Here is a 10,239-nt window from a genome sequence, read left to right on the forward strand (position 1 = left end):
AACCCTCCATCTCCAATCACCCAAATCTTGTCACAGCCACCATACATCCAGTTTCCACCAGGTGTTAGGCACGTCTCCTAAACCACCACAGTACCCCTCACAACCACTCTATGATGTAGAAACCATTAGGTCCCCTTTACAGATGAGCTCAGAGGAGTGCAGTCACTTGCCTAGGTTTGCACAGCCAGTAAGTAGTAGTAGAGCTGGGATATAAACCCGTCTGTCCACCTGGAAAGCCAGGGCACTGCACTCAGCATGCTGCCTCTCAAAAGCCTCCAGTTCTTATATTCCTTGGGAGCGGCCTGGGCACCAGTAGGAGGACAGATCTACCAAGGGATTCTGGATATTTGATCTGAAATGGGAGCCTTGACACAAGAGCTTCTCCTCATCATCCCATAAGCTCCATGAGCTCCATCACCCCTAATAATAGCTCTTAATGAGAAGTGAGGGGTTTTTTTTGCCAAAGGGGGAGATTAAATTGCTTTATTCTCAGTCTGTGAATCTCACAGTTTCACCTAAATCCTATTAAACTGGCAAGTTGCTACCTTTTCTGTATTCATTCCACAAAACGCTCACAGAGTACCTGCCATAGGCCAGGTTCTCTGCTAAACACCCAGGGGTACAGCTGAGAAGACTCAGCCCCTGACATCTGGGGATCACAGTGGGTGGGGATGATAGAAAGGAAACAGTTAATTTCAGTACCATGTGGAAAAGTCTGAGATGGGGGTGACTGTAGAATCACAGAGGAGAGGTACCTAAGTCAGCCTAGCTGGTAAGGGTAGTCATCCGAGAGCTGAAGGCTGAGGCTAGGTTTTAAAGACCAAGTAGGAGTACGCCATGCTAATTGGTCAAGGTTCAGTGCAGATCAAAGAAACTATCCCAAGCTTTCATCAACAGAGATTTAATGTAGCAAATTGGGGGATTTTAAAAAGGTGCTGTTGGCGGCGTGGGGGGTCACCAGCTGGAGGACTAGACTGGTAATATGGGAGTCCCCATAGAGCCCCAGCCCTGTGGCCCACATAGTCTGAGCAGGAAAAACCTATCAAGCCAGACGAATCCAAATTGTCATTTTAGTGATGAGGGAAGTAAGGTCCAGAGCAGAGGTAGTCCTGTCTGAGCCACCAGCCACCACATGGCCAGTGGGGCCTGGAACTTGGTTATTCCTGTTGTATCGCACCTGTTCTGCCAGCCAGCCTCAGCCCCTCTCTTTCCTATCCTGGGGCTCATCCTGCCAGGGCTGGGGCTTGGTTGGAGCTGGGGATGGTGGCTGGTGCAGGCCAAGGATGGCCATCTGACATGGTGGGAAAAGTTCAGGCCCTGGAGTCAGACAGACCTGAGTTCTTACTGACCCCAGTCCTCCTAGCTGTGTGACCTTGGGAAAGTTACTTTACCTCTCTGAGCTCCAGTCGCCTCCTCTATGAAATGGACGTAATGGTAGCACAGAGTAGCGATGAGAACGCAACTAATGTATACAAAAAAGCATACAGTGGGTACTCTCTAAATGGAGCTCGTATGACTAGTTCTACAATATTATTGCTAATTTATAAACTGCTATTCTTATTAATAGTAGCTCATCTTCCCCAGTTCAGGAGAAAAAAATACTTGAAAACTATCATCTATTTCCTTCTCTTCTCCTACATCACAGCAGCATCAAAACACCTGCTCTCTAAGTGCTTCCCCCATCCTGGCCCACCTACATGTCAATTTCTAACCAAATATCCCCTCCTGGAGGTCCTCAGACACTTATAGCCAGAGACCCACAAGTACCCTCAGGCCCACACCCATAGATGCATACCAAACACACACTGATGCACACACATGGATAAGAAGACACACACAAACACAATCACATACACAGACCCTCACCACTACTTCGGACTCACACAAACTCACAGAAACACAACCACACCCACACAAACACAACCACACACAACGTATCCACAGCAACCACAGGCAAACATACCTTCCAACAGGTATACTGCACACTCTCACAGTTGTGGGACACATAGAGGATATTAAAAGTTGCAAGAAATGGAAGATGGGGAGCCTTGTTTCTCGACTTCCCTTTGAATAATTAACTGGTTGGTGACCACTCAGGACTCCTCCTGGCCCTCGTTGAAAGGACTTTATCTGTCTAATTCTGAGTATGCAGCCTGGGTCCCATCTCTGATAAAGCAATTAATTTTCCATTATAGCTTTTCCCTCTCTGAGTCATCCTTACAGGTCCCTGGAATAATAGCACTTAAGGAGGAAACATTCTGAACACCCCAAATCCCTACAGAAAGGTTCAGCTTCCCCGGTGAAGCATTTATGTGCTGGGAAGGGTGCACAGAGTGACATGGTTTCCACATTTGAGAAAAGTAAGTGGGAGGGAATATCAGACAACTGCACAATGCAGATCATCATTTAAATAAAATCCCCATGGGACTCCTTGGCAGCATTAAATCACTCTGTGCTCCATGAAGGTGTCAAAGAACAGGCTCTCTTCTTTCTTCTGCTTTATCATTGAGAAAAGCAGTGTGGAACAGTGGAAATATTCTGGAGTTTGATCCTGGGCTTGAGCTGAGCCATCATTTCTGGGCTATATATAACTGGGCAAGTTGCTTGCCTCTCTGAGTAATGGTTGTTTTATCAACAGAGTACAGTGGTTAAGAGCAAGGGCTCCAGAGCCATACTACCTGGCCCTGCCCCTGACTAGCTGTGTGATTTTTGGCAAGTTATTTGATCTCTCTCTGGGTTTCAGTTTTCTTATCTCTGAAATGGGAATAAAATGGCACTTACTTCATATGTTTGTTGCAAATATGAAATTAGTATATGTAAAATGCTTACGAAAGTGCCTACTACATACTTAGTGCTCAGTGAATGCTAACTATTATCATTCTCACCACTGCTACCTTCCAACATTGCTGGGAGGATTAAGAGAGATTAAGAATGAGACTGTGCCCCCATAGAAGGGGTCGAGATGTCAGGGGCTTACCATTATCAAAGTTGGTTCTAAATATCCAGGGGATTGGTCATTTTTCAAAAAAGCCAAACACGAGCTCCATGCTTGGGATCCAAGAACAGATTAGGACTACAAAAGGCTTTGGAGTCAGGCAGATTCAGGACTGAGTCCTATTTCATCTCTTTAAGCATTCTGTGACCCTGGGGAAGTCACTTAACTTTTCCAAGCTTCAGTTTCTCATTTGTCAAAAGAATAGATGTTACTCTGCCAATATCTCAAAGTTGCTGAGGATCCTGCAGCTACAAAGGAGGATGTATAAAATTCCTTTGCAATCTAAGACCAGTGAAGGACGGACTCTTCTTCTTTGGCAGCATTTATTTCAGGGACTTGGGAGTCTCCTGATGAGGGTGATAAAGAAACTCCAACCACCTCATGGAACCGATGTGAAGACTAAGTGAAATTCTTAGCAAAGATGTCTGAAATGTGAGCTGCTTTCCCTATGCTGTCTGGCAGGAAGTAGCCTATGCTTCCTTACTTGGACTGAACCTCAGTGGTGGGGGCTTCTAAAGCATCTGTTTCTAAGGCGTAACCTACTCTAGACCACTGCTATTCCTATCTCTCAAGAGGCCCTATTGGAGAATGGATAAGTATCAGAGAGAAGTGGCTTTACATCAGCCTTCTGCTATCTGGAGCTTCTTACCTGCTTTTGGATATTCTGGTTCCATCCAGTGATTCATTCTCTCTTTTTCCCAGTTCCTAGACCTGAGACTTGCATTAGACAGTGGTCTTTGGGTACATAGCAGGTACTCAAAAAATGTTGGCTGAATAAATAGTACATTGCTAACTCCCTCTGGCCTCCACTTATTAGATCATTAGACATGGTGAGATCTATATAGGCAGGAGCTCTAATTATCATTATATCTCTAGTGGCATCCAGAGTGTTGTGGTTTATCCATGGAAAGTGAAGCTACAACTGTCATTCTGTAAGTGTTTCTTCTATTCCGAGCATCTTGCTTTTCCTCCTCGAAACATGGATCCGGTTTCTGTGTATTTATCCAATGCTTTCCAATGTCCCCTTTGATAAATCTGCTCCACTCACACTGACCTCTTTGCTGTTCCTTGAACATCTTTTTCCCACTCAAGACTTTTGCTCTTGTTGTTTCCTCTGCCTGTAACACTGCCCTTCCCCAATATTTACATGTCTTATTCTTTCAACCAATTTACATCCATGCTCAGATTTCACCTCCTCAAAGAGGCCTCCCATGATCATCTTACCTAAAAGAGTGTTCTTTTTCATTATCTTTCCTCTTGCCTGGAATTATACAACACATTCACTTGTATAGTTGTTTATTGTTTATCTCCCCCACTGAAATGTAAGTTCCAGGAAGCCAGGGCCTTGACTTTCTTGTACTTGGCTCTCTCTGGAGCTCCTATAACAATGCCAGGCCATGGTAGGCACACTATAAATATTTATAGACTCAATGAATGATGAACATATTATCACATAAAATACTGGTCAAAATGAATCCTTGGCGAATTGGAACACTCATCCAGCTCCAGACTATTAATCTCAGGCCTTGCCTCTCTCTGGTTTCCCTATGGCCAGTTCTGACTCAGAGCTTCCCACATTCCTGGGTGACAGACATGGGTGAAATCACCTGGGGGTGGGGGGGCAACTGTGACTGTTGCCTTTTCCTTGCCCAGGAAGACTGGAAAAAGGACCACCAATTTTCAAGAACATTTTCAAACAGTGCTTTATGGGGCTATGGGCTCCCAGGTAATTACCCTGTGTGGTTATCAAAAAGACCACCTATCTACCTAATGTTCCCATGTAGCAAGAAATGCCAAATGGGAACAGCTGGAAAAAGAAATACCAGCTTTGGATTCCAAGATATGGCAAAATTAAGATGTCACTAATAGCCAGTGAAAAGTTGGCTCATTCTTCCCGCCTCTCTATTCACTTCCCCTGGGCTCCATTTTCTGCCTCAGCACCTGCTCTGCCTCATGCTTAGTAGCAAGAATTTGCTTTTCAGCACCACGGACAGCAATCGGTTGGCAGCCGGGAAGGCAGAGGGAGCCAGAACTTGGGGCATCTATGCAGCCAAACAAATATTTACTGAGCACATCCTGGGGCCAGGCACACTGGAGAATACAAAGATTTACGTGGTCTTGACCTTCAAATAACTTAATCCCTTCAAGTCATCAACATTCCTAAACTGATACAGCTGGGACAAGGCCCTGAGCCTCCAGATACTTAAAAAGTTGGAGAATCAAAGGGAAAATGTTTTATTTTTCAACGATTGTTGAATTTCTGCCTGTGTGTTGGCACATGTCATCTAAGTTTCTCACTAGACTGCCACCCTCGAGGAGAACAGGTAATGCACCATCCTATGTGTTGTTATATTCCAAGTACTCAGCACAGTGCCTGGCACAGAGTAGACACTTAGCAGTTTTTGAATAGGTGTGCAGACAGAGGAACTCTTACAAAACCCTATTTTATACCTTGTCTTTTTATCTTTAGTTTATAGATGAGAAATATGAGGCTCAGAGAACTGTCTTCTCATGACAGCTCTTATGGGGCAGAGCTTGGATTAGAAACCCAGGACCTTCTGATTTCATGCTATAATGCCAATCAGAGACACTTACTATGTGCTGGGCACTCAAAGAACCTAGAAAAAGTACCAACCATGGAAAGACTAATTCTAACCTTAACATGACTTTAAATAAATCACAACCTTAGTATATCACGTTTTTCTTTCTGGCATCAGTTTCCCCATATGTAAAGTGAGGAGAGGAGGTTGGTATGGCTAAAGGCTCCCTTCTCCCCTGCACCTGGTTTATAAGCTCCCCCACTCCCAGCCACCACCCTCCCCCAGTTGAATCATGCACCCATTGCAGTTGAGCAAGTGGACCAGCAGGGGGCGGTATAAAATGAATTTAAAACCTCTTCCCCCAGCCTCTGCAGGGCGTCAAATGAGAGGTATATTGATATCCCAACAGACCCTGGGCTCCCTTTTCATCTTCCTGCTATAACCAGAATGTGTGCGCAAGAAGTACAGGCTCTTTTCTTTTTAGTGTGCAACAAATGAACTTCAACCCCTCTTGAGAAGTGAGTAAAGAGGCAGCCCCAGGACACAGAGACAGTGGAGTGAGGTTGTGGTGACTTATCGCCCAGGAACCCACTGGTTGAGTAACTTTGGACAAAGCCCTGAGCAAAGATAACTGTCTAAATGGCTGCAGCAACGGAAAAATCAGTTTGGTTGATTGATGTCCTGGGTTTCTAGTTAGCGGGTGGCTTCCAGCCATGGCTCTGCCTCAGCTCCCAGAATTACTCCAATAAGTGATTTGCTCATCCCTAACTCTTCCTGGGAGGCAAGGGAGGGGGCTGAATCAGCTATCTCCAAGCCTGATTGGGATTTAATGGAGGCCAGCGGGTATGTGCACTGGGGGCAGCGTGGGGAGAGGAGGAACAGATCCGTCAGGCTTGGCAGAAATATCTGGCTCCTGCCTGGAAGTGCAGAGGAGAAAATAAAATCAGTAAAGAACTGATTGCAGAGTCAATGTCTTTCAATTATCTGAAAAGGATGTGAATCAAATGTTTCATAAAGGCCACTTCTCCAACCATACTTTAGTCATTGAAATGTAGATTGGCCAAGGAGGGTGTCCAGGTTGAAGAACAGTAATTGGGGACTTGGGAGATTTTGTCAAGGAGCCTGACTCAGTCAGAGTCGTCTAGAATAATTGGAAAGAGCAAGCTCTACGATTAGCCAGACCTCAGTTCAGATCTTGGCTCTGCCACTGACTACCTGTGGGACCTGGATCAAGTTACTTCATCTTTTTGAAACTCAGTTTCCTCATCTGTAAAATGGGATAGTGATAATAGTACTTACTCCTTCAGCTGTCTATTTCTGCATAGGAAACCACATTAACACTTTGTGGCATAACAAAACCACCATTTTATTATGCTCACAGATTCTTAGGCCAGGAGTTCAGACAGGACATAAGACCTATGGCTTGTCTCTGCTCACGACGTCTGGGGCCTCACATGGGAGAACCCAAATGATGGGGGGTTGGAATAGCCTGGAAGTTTCTTCACTCATAAAGGCCTAGGCTGAGGTGACTAAAGGCTGAGTTCATCTGGAACAATGACTAGTGTCCTCTCTAGCATGGCATCCTCAGGGTGGTGACTCAGGACCCAAAGAGCTAGAGTTCCAGTTAACAGGCTGAAGTTGCATGACCACTTATGATCTAGCAACTTCTTAGAAATCACATAGTATCACTTCCTTTGCATTCTATTTGTCAAAGCCATCACAAATGCACCCAGATTAAGGGGAGGGGACATAGATCCTACTTCTAAATGAAAAGAGTGTCAATTTGCAATCAAGTTTTAAAACCACCACACCTATCGTGCATGGATGTTGTAACAACTAAATGCATGCCAAATACTTGACACCAGCTACTCCTGTTTTCTCAGAGGATTGACTAGTTCATTGTGAGGGCTCTTCATTTTTCTTAGCTAAAAACTGTAAATCCCTATCGTGGTGTACAAGGAACTGTATGGTCTGGACATAATTTCTTCTCCAGCCTAATAATTCTTCTCTCAAATTCCTTGCCAGTTGCCTTCCTTCAGCAACTAAAAGGCGTCAAGCCCCCTCCCATTTTCTAAGTCCCTTTGCTCTGCTGCTTCCTCTGCCTGGAACACTCTTTGCTCACTTCACTGCTTAGGAAAAAACACATATACCTTAGGTCACTGCTTCAGGGAAACCCTCCCTGATTCTTGAGACCTACATCAGGTCCCCTCTTTATATGGTCTTAGAGTACACAACGCTTTCCTTCATAGCACTAATCACAAGGTAATTATTTAATTAATAGCCATTTTGGGGGGTGCCTGGGTGGTTCAGTTGGTTGAGCATCTGACTCTAGATTTCGGCTCAGGTCAGGATCTCAGGGTCATGGGATGGAGCCCCACATCGGCTCCACACTCGGCGCAGAGTCTGTTTATTCCTCTCCCTCTGCTCCCAGCCCCCCCAGCTCTCTCTCTCGCTCTCTCTCTCTCTCAAATAAATAAATAAATAAATAAATAAATAAATAAAAATTTTGTAAAAAGCCATTCTTTCCTCATGCTCAAACTGACCACCATCATGTTAACTGATGGACAGTGACCCTGTGTCTCTTGTATCCTCAGCATCTAGCAGAGAGACTCACATAAAGACTCAAATATTTGCTAAATAAATGAACAAATGGGTGGCTGGACCTTTAAGGCTTTAGATGTGGGCTTGAATCACACTTACTAACAGTAATCGGTTCATGATAATCAGAAGATCTGATTGGCTTTGGTGTCATCATGGGGCTTAGTGATCTTCAGGGAAGAAGTTTCCAGTATTGAAGATGATAAACTTATGGGGGTTGGTCTCTTGGAGAGGCCTTAAAGATTCCCATCTCTGATGTTACACCTAGCACCTTCTGAGACAGCATTAGAGAATTTTGAGCATTTCCAGCTGGATTTTATAAGATGCAACAAGAATGTTTCAACATTAACTCATTTGAGCTCAGCTTCTTTTCAGCCAAATGGTGCCAACAACACTGTAAGTATTAAATGAATAATTAAACCACAGAATTGTATGCACAATACATAACATACACAGTTGTATTAGACACTGTGTCAGGCAATAAGAATACAGTGATAAGGGGAGGGCAGACATGTTCCCTGTTCTCATGGGTCTTAAATCAAACAGGCAAGAAATATTCCAGAATGGGAAGACAAGAGAACAGGTTCTGTGTAAGAGAGGAGTTCCAGCGGCTAGTGAGAGAACAGGGGTGGCCCCAGTTCTGCCTGTGGTAGGAGTAGTTAGGGAAGGCTTTCTTGGGGAGGTGACATCCAAACAAAGAATTCGTAGGTATTATTGAAGGGAAGAAGGAGGTGACACAAAGAAATTCCAAGAATGGAAATGGCATGTAGCGCAAGGGAATAAAAGAGAAAAATAACATGGCTTCTTCAAGGAGGTGGAAGACATGAGTATAAGAAAGGGAGGTACAGATGAGCTAAAGAGCAGGCAGAAGCCTCAGGGTTAAGGACAAACTCTAGACCATGTCAGGGAGCCTATCCTTTTTCCTGAGGGCAGTGGAAAGTCAGAGAAGGGTGCTGAGCATGGGCCTGAGAAGGCTTCCGTGTGGAGAGCAGATTATAAGGGAAGACATTGAGTATAGGAAACCGGTTGGAGAGTGACCACTGCCTCTGCAGGAGGTAATGGTGGCTTCTGCTTGGGTGTGATGGTGGATCAAGGAGAAATTAACAAGTTCCAGAGAATGTGGCAGGAATAATGGTGATTCACAAGAAATGAAGAGTGGAGGAGAGAGAAGAATCAAGGAGACCTCCAGAGTTCTGTCCTGAGCACCTGGCTGTAAGGGCAGTCAGAATCTCAAGAGTAAAAGCAGATTTTAGTAGAGGAAGATGAGGGGTTCAACTTTTGGTATGCTGCGTTTATGTTGCCTGTGAGCATGCTTGCAGAAATCTAGTGCTGGTGCTGGTCCTGGGATGTCTTGGTCCTGGAATTCCCAAGGGATTTGGCTTTATTTAAGGAGTGGATGGAGTTATGAAAAGAGGGTTCCATCTCAGCCAAAATCCCCCTTAAAATTAAAAATCTGAAAATAATAAAATAAAATAAAAATCTGACAATCTTCTGAGTTCCCCAAATCCAACCAGCTTTCCCACGGCTCAACTCAGGATGCACACAATCTCCTGGGCATGTGTCTGCTCTGTGGGGTAAAGAGAACATAGCTAAGAAGTCAGAAACCAGAAGTTCTCATCAGACCTGGGAAGTAATGAGTTCTTTCTCAGTAGTCGCATTTAAGCACAGCATTCAGAGAGATGTTGTATAAGAGACTCAAGTATTGGATAAGTAATTAGATCAAGTGACCTCCAAGGACCCTTACAGTTCTGTTCTTTACTTGTAATTTTATATCTGCTACTAAAAAAAAAATCTAAGTATCTCATTGCCTCAATTTCCTCATTTGCAGAAGAGGGTATAGAGTAATGATTTCAGAGAATCCTCCTAGTTTGGTTAACTACAACTGTTTTGTCAACAGTCTACTTGTTGGAAGATCCAAAGGGCCCTTCTCAGTCCTTATCTTGACTGATCCCCCATAAGTATTTTACACCACTATTTCCTCTCTATTTCTTGACTCCACTCTCTTTCTGGAGCTTCTAAGACAGAGAAACTTCCTTTCCTCTCTCTGAGCACTCCTCTTGTGCTTTCTCATGGTCTCCTTTTCCTCTACCTATCCCTTAAATGGGG

Source organism: Callorhinus ursinus, unplaced genomic scaffold (genome assembly GCF_003265705.2).
Source record: "Callorhinus ursinus isolate GAN/ISIS: 27379988/994484 unplaced genomic scaffold, GSC_fseal_2.0 scaffold29, whole genome shotgun sequence".
NCBI lineage: Eukaryota > Metazoa > Chordata > Mammalia > Carnivora > Otariidae > Callorhinus > Callorhinus ursinus.